The sequence below is a fragment of the Urocitellus parryii genome, chromosome 13, assembly GCF_045843805.1.
Source record: "Urocitellus parryii isolate mUroPar1 chromosome 13, mUroPar1.hap1, whole genome shotgun sequence".
In the NCBI taxonomy this organism is placed as follows: Eukaryota; Metazoa; Chordata; class Mammalia; order Rodentia; family Sciuridae; genus Urocitellus; species Urocitellus parryii.
In genome coordinates, this window is record NC_135543.1 from 56,302,001 (window position 1) to 56,316,871 (window position 14,871).

Consider the following 14,871-nt stretch of genomic DNA (forward strand, 5'->3'; position numbering starts at 1 on the left):
AAAAGCATGTATTTCATGAATAAATGTCATGGCTTATAGTATCTAAGTATCTTTTAAAATGAAAATCAGATTTGGAGTAGAAAGGAATTCTTTCATACACTTGAACATTCTGGTAGAGGATCTGCTTATTTGTTGCCATGATCCTTGGATTTCCCTTTCAATATTGGCACAGGATTAAGTGATAAGAATTGGTACATTTAAGTCTTAAGTATGTTTCAGCCATTTTTTTCTTAGTTTTGTCCTAGAATTTTAAAAATTATAGCCCCCAACACACTATATAAGAAACCTACCTAAGTCAATTGGGGACCCCAGAAGTGGCTTGTTTCTCACCTTTTACAAATTAGTACTTTTAAAAAGTATACTATGTGAGGCCCAGTGCAGTGGTGCATGCCTATAATCCCAGCAAGTCAGGAGTCTGACATAGGAGGATCGCAAGTTTGAGGTAGCCTCAGCAACTTAGCAAGCACTTGTCTGGTGGGAGAAAAATGCATTTGATGTAACTCAGTGGTAGAGGGCTCCTGGGTTCAATCCCTAGTTCCTTGAAAGAAAAATAAAAAGAATAAAGTATAATGGATGATAAACACATATACATTTTTTAAAAACCCTGATACGAACAACTGAACTATTTATATAAAACAGTGCAGATAGCCTCATTTCTCCCACTTCCCCAGGGCCACCATGGTGGTGAGCTGCTCACTGCTCATTGCACCTCTCTGTCTATATAGTTTCTTGTTTGCTTTAAGCAAAAAAAGCTTTTATTCAAATGGGAATTGGGTGGCAAGTGGAATCCCTGTAGCATCACTGGCTCACAGAGTGAGTAGACCTCAAACTTGAGACTCTTTAGGAAGACCACAAGCACTACCATGGCAAAGGAGCTGCTGCCATGCCTGTTCCCTGACACATGGAAGATGACCCTTGTCTCCTGTAGCCGAAAGTCGTCCATTGCTATGGACTTTGGCATCCTTGGCCTTAAGTGTAAGGCCCAGAGTGCGACTGTCAGGTTGATTATGCTAGATCACATGCCTGTTTCCTCTTGCAAACAGGACAATCAAGGGGAACAGGGTTTTCTACTTTCTTATAAGAGCTAGGCCTTGCCTTTTACTAAAAAATATATCCTGCTGGGCAATCAAACACTCTGTGTGTGTGTGTGTGGTGTGTGGTGTATGGTGTGTGGTGTTTCCCATAATCACAAAGTATTCATACACAGCAAACTTGTAAGCCTTGTCTTCTGTACGTCTAATGAATGATATCCAACCTTACAAATTTTTCTGTGTAGTTATATCCACTTACAATTGTTTCCAAGTTTCCCCTGCAGATACCAAAATCTGTTGATGCTCTAAAGAAATGGTGTAGTGTTTAAGTATAATCTATATTCATCTTACTTTAAATCGTCTTTAGATTACTTTGAATTCCTAGCATAATATAAATGCTTTATAGATAGATGTATAAGGGATGGTGTTGTTCAAAGTTGTTTTTTATAAGTTGTTTAGGGGATGGTTACAAAATAAAATGTTGGTATGTGTTTGGTACAGACACAATTATTTTTTAAAATATTTTCTACCCACATTTGGTTGAATCCACAAATGTAGAACTTGCAGATATGACTGTACTCTTTGATTTTTTTCCCCTTTTACTTAGCATTTGCATTTTTTTAGGTCAATCCACAGTGCTCTGTCACAGGAATATACTGCATTTTATTCTTTTTTGAACATTTAGTGTCTCCTCTAACCATGGTTTTCTCGCTTAAACACATTATCGCAGGGAACATCTGTGGCTGGGTGTCCTGATGCAATTTGGAGAGCTTCCGTGTGGTAGATATATTCTTAGAAGCCCAGTTTCTGGGATATAGAAAAGACACATTTTAGTTTTATTAGATGCTGCCAAATTGGTATGAAAAGTGTCTGGACCAGTTTATATCCCCACCAGCAGTGCATGGAAGTTTTATTTCCCCTATATCCTTGCCCAAAATTGATATTGTCAGACTTTAAATTTTTAGCCATCTGAGTGATAGCCACCTGCTTTATTTTTGGAATCCCTGGCATTAAGAGAAGCTGGCTAGTTCATACATTTTATGGATCTCTGCTGATGGCTCCTATCCAAATCACCAGAGAATGGTTATATCCAGAAAATTAAAAATATAGATGCTTATAAGAATGTCTCAGCTTTTTAAAAAATATTATTTTTTTTTTAGTTCATGGACTTGAATAGGTCATTATATCACTCTTTGCTGTAGTTATAGACAAGGTCTGTGTGGCTATTATCTAATGAGGGTATCATGATGCAGTTGTCTGATTCCATCCAAAGGGGTTTGTTCCTCTTTGAAATCTTTATTTGGTGCTCTGAAGCTTGCTACAGCATGCAAGTTAACATACAGTAGTCACACCATTTATTGCTAAGGCAGCCATTACTTTTGTAATGTGTCACATTTACCTTTTCATCTGTGTCAGCAAGACTGGGAGTTAGAGAAAAATCCCCCCCACCTTTTTTCCTGAAAAGGCAGGAAAACAAACAAGGCTGCACCTAATTGAAACAGCAGGGGAAATTTAGGAAGCAGAATATAATTACCTGAATTGGAACTCAGCCAAATCCTCAGAGTAATACCCTCAGGCTTGGAAAAGTTCCCCGGGATCTTCTGATACACACAAAAGTTCATGGCCTCTGATTCACTGCTTACTAGGAGGTAGAAAAATAAGAGTCAGTAATACTGTGCCCCTACTAAGTGCTAATTGCACAGATGATATATGTTGTCACCCTGTTTCTTAAAGAGTAAATCTGTCAGCAAAATAGATGCTGCTGCTACTGCACTGGATGCAGGTACACAGAGTGTGGCCAAGGTTGCCTAGGGCTTCCCAAATTTGTAACCTGAATTCCATCTTATACATCTGGCCTCTGGCTACTGGCTAATGTCCGAGCTTCAGAAGTATAGTTCCTTCCATCCACTGGATTTCATTCATTCTGTTCAGCAAAAACAGACTGCTTATCCTTCTATCAGTACTTTCTTGAAACATTATCTGTTGCTGTTTTATACATTCCTTAGGAAGCAGCCTCCCATGGCTATAGAAAAGGTGTTTATGTCTCATTCCTTTGGAGAATCCCTGTGCTAATGCTTAATTGGCTTTGTGGACTGCTGTTAGGAGGCACAGAATTGCAAAACAGTCTCAGTGCTAAAGTACAACAGCATTTTGAACTGTAAGCTTTAAATGGTTTTGATGATAGCCCTTCTGTAGTTATTTTTTCTTGAATCTCCAAGTTTATGGGGAAGACATGCAAAAAAAGGAATTTAAGGATTAAAGCATTAGTTTGATCTTAAAATGGAAAGCTTTACACATAATATTTTATGAGATTTCCTATAAAGATTTCTAAATAATCAATTATTTTGAAATTTTGATGCTCATTATATTCATATACCAGCGGAGCATAAGTATTTCATGTCCCAAACTATGCTTTCCAAATGGATGCAGAATTGCTGAATCTTATTTATTTCACTGTAAAGCCTCCTGTTTCAACTCATATAGGTTTATGAGTAGGCATTACAACATTTTTTAAATAGTAGCTGTTCTCATACAAGTATGTAGTTGCTCATAAAATCAATTTTAATGTAGTGACAATAAGATGCAGGATCAGCTTGAAATGTGGATATGGCTGTGCAGAATCAGCAGCTCTCTGGCTTAAAAACCACTTCTAATAAACAAAGATAATTCTTGCATTTGGTATGAATGCTAAAAATATATTTTGAGTTTGGTTCAGTGAAACTGGTAGGAAAAACTGAAAAAGCATTTTATCTGTTTCATGATGTTATCTTCTGTTTTAAAGGTATTTATGAGATCTTCATCTATTGGCATTTCTGTTATTATCTTGTAATTCATACACACACACACACACACACACACACACACTTTAGTCAGCTATGTCACTGCTGTGGCTGAAAGATCTCACCAGAACAACCATAGAGGAGGAAAAGTTTATTTAGGGGCTCATGGTTTCAGAGGTCTCAGTCTATAGAAGGTCGACTCTATCCTCTTGGCTCAGATGAGGGCTGAACATCAAGGTGGGAGAATTTGGCAGAGGGAAGCAGCTCACATAATTATGAGAGAGAGAGAGAGAGAGAGAGAGAGAGAGAGAGAGAGATCTCTATTTGCCAGATACAAATATATACCCCAGAGTCACGCCCCCAATTCCCACCTTCTCCAGCGACACCCTATCACTTCAGTTACCTCTTGTTAGTCTCTGTCAGGGGATTAATTCACTGATTTGGTTAAGACTCTCACAACCCAATCATTTCTTCTCTGAACCTTCTTGCATTGTCTCATGTGTAAGCTTTTGGGGAACTCCAGATCTAAACCATAACTATATACATGTACATATACGAGTACATATACATATATATACAAACACACATACACACTCACATATGTATATGTGTATATATACACATACATATATAGAGAAATTTAGCAGTTTTAGTGAGACATAATTTGCATATCATCCAATTTACGCATTTAAATTATTGAATTCAGTAATGTTGTTTGTATATTCAGAGTTCCCTAATCAATTTTAAAACACTTTCATCCCTCTCCCTAAATTAGTCAATCCTTATTCCCCTGCTCCAGCCCTTAGCAACCCTTAATCTACATCCTGTCTACTTACATTGCATTTAAATTAAATCAGATAACATGTGCTCCTTTGTGTCCTGCTTCTTTCTCTTGGTGTAATAGTTCAAGGATCATTTACATTGCAGCATGTATCAATATTTTATGCCCTTTTTAAGCCAAATAATATTTCATTGTATGGTTATAATACATTTTATTGAATCATTCATAAGCTGAGGAGTATTCAAGTTGTTTCCACCTTTTGGTAATTGTCCAAAATGCTGGTATGAACATTTGTGCACAAGTTTATTCATGAACATTTGTCTTCATTTCTCCAAAGTATATACTTAGGAGTGGAATTGCTGGGTCACAAGGTAACACTGATTAGCATTTTAAAGAATGGTGAAATTGTTTTTCAAATTGGCTGGACCATTCCACAGAGCAGAGTATAGAGGGTCCAATTTCTGCATATGCTTAACAACACTTGTCTATTTTTATCATGGCCATATTAGGGATTTGAAGGTGTACCTGTTTGTGGTTTGGATTACATAATGGCTAATGATAATGTTGAACATTTTTCCATACAGTTATTGGCTATTTGTATCTCTTTTAGGGTGAAATTTTTATTTAGATCCTTTCCCCATTCTTTTTCTTTCTTTCTTTTTACTTAGTGCCACTGAAGTTTTTACTTAAAAGTATTGAAATGGTAAATTTTATGTGTGTAAGTGTGTGTGTGTGTGTGTGTATATATATATATATATATATATATATATATATATATATGTATGTATGTGTGTGTGTATGTATGTGTATATACACACATACATACACACAATACACATATACATTTTTATTTGTTTATTTTTATTTTTTATTTTTTATTTTTGGTATTGGGGATTGAACCTAGGGCCTCTTAAACACCGAGCAACATCCCCAGCCCTTTATTTTTTTATTTTGAGATAGGGTCTTCTGAGTTGCTCAGGGCCTGGCTAAGTTGCTGAGGCTGACTTTGAACTTGACATCATCCTGCCTCATCCTCCTAAGTGGCTGGGATTACAGGAATGTGCTAGCATGCTTAGCCCTTTCCCCATTTGTAATTAAATTACTTATTTTTTATTATTTAGTTATAATAATTTCATATGTCTAGATGAAAATCTCTTATCAGATACATGATTTAAAACTGTCTCCTCCCCATCTGTACATTGTCTTTTCATTTTCTAGATGGAGAAATTTGTAGCACAAGTTTTTAATGTTGATGAAGTCTGATTTTTTGTTACTTCTCTTGTCACGTGTGCTACTTAGATCATTTGATGTTGTGTCTAAGAAGATTTTCCCTAATCCAAGGTCACAAAGGTTTATTCTGTGTTTTCTCCTAAGACTTAGTTTTATAGGGTCCATTCTTAGATATAGGTCTAGAAGCTATTTTAAGTTAAGTTGGGTAGAGTATAAAGTAGGTGTGCAACTTTGTTCTTTTTGTCCGTGGATATCCAGTTATTTGAGAATTGTTTGTTTTGTTTTGTTCTGTTCTGTTCTCTATTGAATTGCCTTGGTACCCTTGTTGAAAATCAGTTGACTGTAAATAGAAAGATTTCATTCTGGAAATTAGAACCTGTGAATCCTCCAACTTTCTTCATCTTTTTTCCTCCAATATTATATTGGCTTTTCTGAGTCACTTATGTTTTTGAATGAATTTGAGGATCAGCTTGTCAATTTAGCCCTCCCCAAATCAGTTGTGTTGTCAAGTAGGAAGTGTGTTGAATGTGTAGATTGCTCTGGGTGAGAAAATATCTTCATGTTAATGGTATTAGGTTTTAATGATCCATGAACATGGGATGACTTAGCTTTTATTGAAATCTTATAATTTCTTTCAATTGTGTAGTTTTCAGAGTAGTAAACTATTGTAATTCTGCTATAAAACTTATTTCTTGGTATTTTATTCTGATGCTATTGTAAATGAAATTATTTTATTTTTCAATGGTTCATTGCTAGTTTATAGAAATGTAATTTTTTGGTATATTATCTTATATCCTGAGATCAGTTGAACTTGCTTATTCTAAAATTTTTGTGTGGGTTCTTCAGCATTTTCTTTTTTCTATTAATTTTTAACATATGTTAATTTCATAAATTATTGGACTTTTCTGTGCTATTTCCATACATGCTTACATTGGTCATGTCCATCCACCCATCATCTGTACTCACCAACCCTCCATGCACACTTTCCAGTGTCTAGTAATCACTTCAACTTTAAGGTCATTTTGTTGTTGTTATTGTTCCCAAATTTTCGGATTTGTGAGAGAGTACTTGCAATACCTCTCTTTCTTGTATCTAGATAATTTCCCTTAACATGATATTCTCCATTTCCATCCATTTTTGCTGAAAATAACAGGATTTCATTTTTTAATGGATGAACAATACTCCATTGTGTATTTATACACCATATTTTCTTTATACATTTATCTGTTGACAGGCACCTAAGCTGATTTCATATCTTAGTGATTTTGAGCAGTGCCTCAATAAACATGGACATGCAAGTATTGCTTTTGTATGCTGATTTCATTTCATTCATATATATATATACCCAGAAATGGAACAGCTTGACCATATGGTAGTTCTATGTTTAGTTTTTCAAGGGACTACCATGCATTTTTCATAGTGGCTGTACTAATTTACATTCCTACCATCTGTATATAAGGGTTCCATTTTCTACATATCCTCACCAATATTTGTTATTTTTTTATAATTTTGATAATAGCCATTATTGGGGTGAGATAGTGTCTCATTGTAATTTTAATTTACATTTTCTGATAGCTAATGATATTGAGATTTCTGTCATATATTTATTGGCCATTTGTATTTCTTCTTCTCAGAAGTATGTATTCAGATAATTTGCTTATTTAATAAATTAGTTAACTTTTTGTTTTTAAACTTTTGTAGTTCTTTATGTGTTCTGAATATTAACCCTCTGTCAGATGAATAACTGGCAAATAATTTCTCCCATTCTGTAGGTTGTTTCTTCACTCTGCTGACTGTTTCCTTTGTTGTGCAAAGTATTTTAATTTTATATAATCCATTTGTCAGGTTTTGCTTTTGTTTTCTGTACTATGGAGTCCTGTCCAGAAATTATTGCCTGCTCCATTATCTTGAAGTGTTTCCTGTATGTTTTCCTCCAGTAGTTTTAGCATTTCAGATCTTATATTAAGGTCTTTGATGCATTTTGATTGTTATACAGGGTGAAAGATAGGGATCAAGTTTCAGTTTTCTGCATGTGGATATCCAGTTTTCCCAGCACCATATGTTAAAAAAACTGTCTTTTCTCCAATGTATGCTTTTGGCATTTTTGTCTAAACTCACTTGTCCCTAGATATGTAGATTTATTTGCGGATCTTTTATTCTTTTCCATTGGTCTTTGTGTTTATTTTTATACTGATACCATGCTGTTTTTTCTTTTTTAAACTGTGGCTCTCAAAAATAGGTATCATATTGCCTTTAGGTTTGCTTTGTTTTCCTCTTCTCAATATTGTTTTGTGTATATGAGGCCTTTGTGCTTCCATGTGATTTTTTGGGGGCTGTTTTGTCTAGTTTTCTGAAGAATCATTTTAACAATTCTTTCAATTCATGAATATGGGAAGTATTTCTACCTTTTAGTGTTTTTTCAATTCATTTTACTTCAGTGTTTTACAGTTTTCATTATAATGGTCTTTCACTTAGTAAGCTTGTTTGTACGTGTTTTATTTTTGATGGCTGTTGTGAGCAAGATTGATTTCATTTCTTTCTTAGTAAGTTTATTATTGGAGTAGAGAAAACCTACTGATTTTTGTATGTCAATTTTGTGTCCTGCTACTTTACTGAACTCATTTATCAGTCCTAATAGTCTTTTCGTGGAGTCTTTCTGAAAACAGGAATAATTTGACTTCCTCCTTTCCTTATTTGTATGCCTTCTGTTTCTTTATTTTGCCTAATTGCTCTGACTAAAATTTCTAGCAATATATTGAATAATTGTCTTATTCCTGATCTTAGAGGAAATAGTTTTAGCTTATTCTATCCATTTAACCATTCAATATGGTATTGACTAAAGATGGTGTTTTAGGTTCAAAATTATTCATATTTTTTAAAAAATTAATTTTCCCCCAATTTATTTTCATAACCATACATTGCTTGCCTATTTCCAAATTGAGATTTTTTTTTTAATGAAGGCTAGTTAAGCAGTGGAAATAAAATAAGAATGACAGTGACAAAGCACAAACTAGAATTGTTTTCAAAATTATATTCTGTTGAATAAAGACAGATCCCTTTGCTTTAGTTGAGAAGGGCACAGGACTCAAAATTGACATTTCATTTCATTTTTATTTTTGTGAGTTGTGTGTACTGGAGATTGAACTGAGGTCTCATACATGCCAGGTGCATGCTTTATCACTTTTAAAAAATTTATCCCTTCACCTGTATTAAATTTTTTTAAGGAATTATTTTAGTTATATATAACATTAGAATTCATTTTGATAAAATTACAAAAGCACCTAACTCTCTTAGGTGCTTATATGAATATGCCACAGCACATTTTTAAATTTTGAGACAGGGTCTTGCCCAATTTAGCCTCAAGCTTTTGATCATCCGTCTCAGTCTTCCAAGTAGCTGGAATTATAGGCACGTGCCACTGCACTTTTTGACATTTCATTTTGAAGATGGGGGAAATTACCTTACATTTTTTCCAAAGGAAAATCATTCTTCTTCAAGATACAGTTGATTTCTAAAAGTTATTTATATTTAGTGCCTGACTTATTTTTCTCAGATAAGAATGTTGACCTATTCTTAACTTTTAAAGAAAAAAATAAATTGTTGCTTGAAGCATGTTAAGACCAATCAAGGACTCAGTTGGTTGAGGTATATAAAATATTTAGAACTGTGCTTAGCACATTCTAAGAACTTAATAGATATAAGCTATTATTTACTATGATTATTACACATTGACCATCCCCAATATGAATATCCAAAATATAAAATCCTCTAAAGTGAAAAAATCTTTTAGTGTCAACCTGATGCCACATATGGAAAATTCTATACCTGACATCAAGTGACAAAAGGCAAGTTCACCAAAAGTATTGCATAAAATCACCTTCAGGCTGTGTATATAAGGTATATGTGAAACATGAATTTCATGTTTAAACTTGGGTCCCATCCCTAGGATATCTCATTATGCATCTGCAAATATTCCAAAGTCTGAAAAAGTTGAACTAAAATACTTTTGTTTTTATGCATTTTGGATAAGGGATGCTCATGCTATTATGCTGCTGCTGCTGCTGCTGCTGCTGCTGCTGCTGCTGCTTCAGATTGACCCATAGTGTTTTATATGCTTTTCTTACACATGTTTTCTATTACTTTGCCCAAAATTTATTGTTTTTATATTAAATGCTATATGTTGATAGACACACTAGAATCAATTAGTTGTAAATAGTAAACCTAATGAGCTGTATTGATTGATTTCTTAGGTGGAGGAATTTAGTTGGTTTCATTTTAAAACTGAAAAATATATTGTTTCTCAGTGTTGTAGTGGGTACTCTCTTGCTCTTCTTCTTGGCTCTATTACCCAGGCCTTCCTTGCTTGTAATGATGATAATGATGATGATGATTGATGATACACACACGCACACACACATACACACTCTACACAAATAAGGAGATGCACTCACTGGCAGTTGGGCGTACTTCCAGTTCATTTCAAACCATGCCATTACACTAAAATGTAAATTAAAATAAAGGGAAGTTAAGACATATTCCTCTTTTTTCCCGTTTCAGTTTATACTTTGATCCTGCAAATTATTCTTCTCTGATTTTGGTGCTAGTATTCTGATGCAGGCTTTGAAGAATCAATAATAACGAAGCATTTACAAGCAGATTTGCATCTTGGTCAATGATAATCCTTGCCCTGGGGATCAGAGGCTGATTTGAGATCAATCAATACCTGAAAACTTCCTTTCTTTGTGATAGGCAACAGAATATGGCAGGGATAAGAGAGAGGAGTTATACCAAAACCTGTTTGTTATTCATTGAAGATTTTTAGTCTGTAGAACTCCTTCAGATCTTAGAAGAAAGCTGGCATAGCATTTTGAAAGGGTATCCAGGGAGATGAATGGGCCTATAAATTTGGAGAGAGTGAGGGCAGGGGGTGGGGAGAGAGGGAGAGAGAATGTCTCATTTTGAATTTGAGATAGATAATTTCCCATTCTAAAGGTGCTTGCAATACCTGGTGTTACAATTAAATTAGTTTGGCATGGTTTAGGGTGTATAGCACAACATAGACTGTAAACTTTTCTGGCTGTAGAAATCTTTTTCTTGGGCTTTTTTCCAGTTTCCAGTGAGAGGTATGAAAACAAAACAGTAAAGAACAATTTCAAGTGCCAAGTAAGAGGCAAATAGGATGCCTTGCCCACGTTTTCCAATTTAAACTTTATTCCAGCCCTATGAAACAGGTATTGAAAAAAATTCCCTATTTTGGGCTGGAGGTGTAGCTCAGTGGTGGAGCACTTGCCTTGCACCTGCAAGGCACTGGGTTCAATTCTCAGCACCACATCAAATAAATAAATAAAATAAAGGTACTGTGTTCATCTACAACTAAATTTTTAAAAAATTTCCTATTTTATAAATTTAAAAAATTTCAGTAATACTTACAGTTAGGAACTTTTGCATGTATTCAGATCTAGCAAAGGGCTGAAGTTATGATGTTTGAACACAAATGTCCTGAAATCCAAATCATAAAATACTGTGATTGAACTGCCTAAGCTGCTTGCCAAATGAAAATGGTTCTAGGGTTTATAGCATTAGGGAGAATTCATGCATCTTAAAACTTTGGAAAATTATATAAACCTGATTTTACTGAAAGAAACTTATACATATCATTAGCAAAAAGTTTGATCTTAATGTTTTACAATTGAATAGAATTCCACAGTGTCTTTTCTTATTTACCCTGGCGGGTTAGTCACTGTCTTCCATTTCTGTCAATTGTCTTTCATTTAAAATGGATAATTTGCTTATAAAGATGATATACTTACTAGGTTTGTATGTCTTCGTCTGGGTTCCATTAAAGGCGTGGCTTTATTATCTTAGCCAGATGATTGTTTTTTCTGGCAATCTGCTTCTTAACTCCACAACAGTATTTCCCAGGCTAAAGCCAGTCAGTGGATTCCACTGGAGGTTCTCTCACACAATACAGTTAGTTTGAGTGGAGGCATAAAATGTTTTAGATCCTTGACATTCCCATGCAAGTATGTGCACTAAAAGTCTTTGAGTAGGCTACAATAATTCTAATGGGAAAGTGATGGCTTTCATCCCATGCATCATGTCTTAATTAAGTATGGGGGTAACAAAAAAGACCCAAATATTACAAACCTTATTTTTGGCCCCCAAATTCGAAATTTAAGGTGTGTTCTAAGAGACAACCCTCTGGAGACAGTATTGGTAGTATAGTGATTCATGAGCTTCATGGATTCTCTTTAGTTCATTGAAAGTGTACTAAAAAGAGTATTCTCATGCCTTGTTTTGGACATGTAAATTGGGATAAGCTTTATGGAAAACAGTTTGACAATTGTGTCAGAAGTCTTTTAAAAATGTGAATGGTTTTGGTCTCAGTAATTCAGTTTCTAAAAATTTGATGAAAGGAAAAATAAAAACTGCGCATAAGTATTTAATTATGAGCACTTTTGCCTTGGCATTAGATATAATGAAAGAAAGCCATGTGTTCAGAGCAACAGATTGTGTCCATACCTGTGTTCCCATGTACGTATGTCAGAGTTTCTCAACTGTGACTACTGTTGACATTTTTGGCTGGGTACTTCTTTTTTACAGGTGCTATCTTACACATTTTAGGATGTTTAGCATCCCTAGCCCTTACCCACTAGATGCCAGAAGCACCATCACCATAGCAGCTGTGACAAGACAGAAATGTCTCCAGACATTGTCATATGTCCTATGGCAAGTGTGGGGATGGGGGTTGGTTCAGTACTAGAGCACTTGCTGAACATTCATGAGGCCCTGAGTTTGATCACCAGCTCTGGAAAAAAAAAAAATAGGAAAACAAAACAAAACAAAAAAATCCCCCGTGGAACTATATTACCCTTGGTTCAGAACCAATGATACATGGTCAGGAAATTTTCTAGTAGTTTTAAGTGAACATTTGATAAGGAAAAATGCTGACAGTATTTTGTGAAATTTAAAAAAAAAAAAGTGCATGTTTGTTTGTTTGTTTGTTTTTTCTGAAAAAGGCAGAAGGATAATGGTAGTTAAGGGGTTAGAGGATATAGAGTTTCTACAATGGCAAAGAGTTGTTCTGGGAGTGCTGTGTAATACCAGAAATCCTTCCAGTTTCCAGGTCTCCCGGAGCAGCCATGGGTAACATAACTACCTATACCAAGGCAGTAAGAGGGCAGCTTCTACCAGGTGCTGCTGGCCTTCTGTTTGGGCTCAGTAGGGGTTTCTTTGACCTTTATCCACACCATCTACCCACCATTCCCTCCCCATTTTCTGCTGTTCTCAAGATTTGGCTTCCCATCTGCCTCTTCATCTAATGCAAATAGATAATCTCTGTGAATCCCCTCCCTCACCTTGAGCCTGAATGAATCTAAATTTTACTCCCCAGCCAAGCTTGAGGACACAATGCCATGTGTGTCCTCCACAGCTTGCAGAATGCTTTCCGTTTAAGAAAAAAACAAAATTGAGTACAGCAATGCATACACATTTCAGAAGTTACATCTTAGAAATAATGAACATATGATTAACAATTATTTCTCCATTTTAAGTCTTTTTACTAAAATACTAAATGTGAAAACCCTTTTTTTAAAAAAAAAATCACAATTCTTAGGGAAAAAATAAAAATGATTTCAAATATTTTGAACTCCTTTTAAACATATTCATCTTAAGGGAAGGAGGAATATATAACACTAAGTCAGTGTCCATGAATTGTATAGGAGGCTATTTCATATTTGGGGGAAAATAAATGATTTTTCAGACAGTTTAGAAATATGATATTTTTAAAAGGAAAACATTATGGGTAGCCCACCCTTGATTTTTCAAAATAACTCCTCAAATGCTTAATGCAGAATGAACTTAAAGTTTTTGAGGTTTGAAATTCATTTGAAATTTATTTTAATCAATGGTAAGCTTGTTTATGATGCTCTAGACTAAAGCAGTTTGGGGTTTCCTTTTGTGTCACTCTGATAGCATGGAAACCTTTGAAGGGCTGCAGATCTCATTCTGATGATTGTAGTAGGGAAGGAAAAGTTCCTAACAGCAGGAAAACCTTTGCATTTCTGCATTGTAGAGAAGGAGGCAGGCATGCAGAGCTCTTTCCTTTTTACCTGTATCCTGGGCCTTTCTGGTTGAGAAAAGTGAAAAGAACTCAGTTATCCTGCATATAATGAACAAGAGGGATTTTGATATTCTTAGCAAGGGGAAGAGATTAGAGAGATGAGATAGAGAAGAAAAAGGAGTGTTTAGATGTGAGGTGACTCACCCATAAAAGCTCATGTGTGAGACAAGGCAAGAAAGTTTAGAGGTGGAATGATCCCGTCATCAGAGTTTTAACCTAATCAGTGCATTAATCCAGTGACAGGGATTAACTGGGTGGTAGCTGTTGGCAGGTAGGGTGTGGCTGGAGGAGGAAGGTCATTGGAGGTGTGCCTCTGGGATACATATATTTTGTCCCTGATGAGCCAAACTTAGTCTCTCTCTACTTTCTGGTACCATGTCCTGGGCTACTTTTCTCTGCCATGCCCCTCCACTATGATGTTCTGCCTCACCTCAGGCCCAAAACAATGCAATTAACTGTTTATGGGCTGAGACCTTTGAATCCTTGAGCCCCAAAATAAACTCTTCCTCCTGTAATTGTTCTTGTACGGTTTTTTGGTTATAATGGTGAAAAAAAATTACAAGGAGGAAGAAGAGAAGGAACAGGAATAAGAGAAATACTTGAAGAGGGAGAGGAAGAAGGAAAGGAGGAAGACGAGGAACAGGAAGGGAGAGGGAGAAGCACAGTGAAACTAGGGCACAGGTAGAAGGGACACACAGGTGGGTTCAAGGTAAGAAGTCAAGGCCTAGAGCACATAGGATTTTGCAGGGGATGTTTAGGGGAGACTTGAAAATTTTTAAAACCCCTTTGGTATGACAGAAATTATATTCAAATCGTTAAACAATCCTTCACCACAGGCTTGGAACTGCCCTGGTCTTAACCAACGGCAGACTAACATCCCCAAGTGTAGCACCCTGTTGACCAGTGTTTTAGTCTTTTTATTGTTGT

The 14,871-nt window shown here is 35.5% G+C and overlaps 1 protein-coding gene across 7 annotated transcripts in view; it reads left to right on the forward strand.

The window, feature by feature from the left end:
* Ptprm (protein tyrosine phosphatase receptor type M) overlaps window positions 1–14,871 on the forward strand; it is a 788,264-nt gene that overhangs the window by 291,957 nt on the left and 481,436 nt on the right. The gene's annotated exons all lie outside the window — the stretch shown is intronic.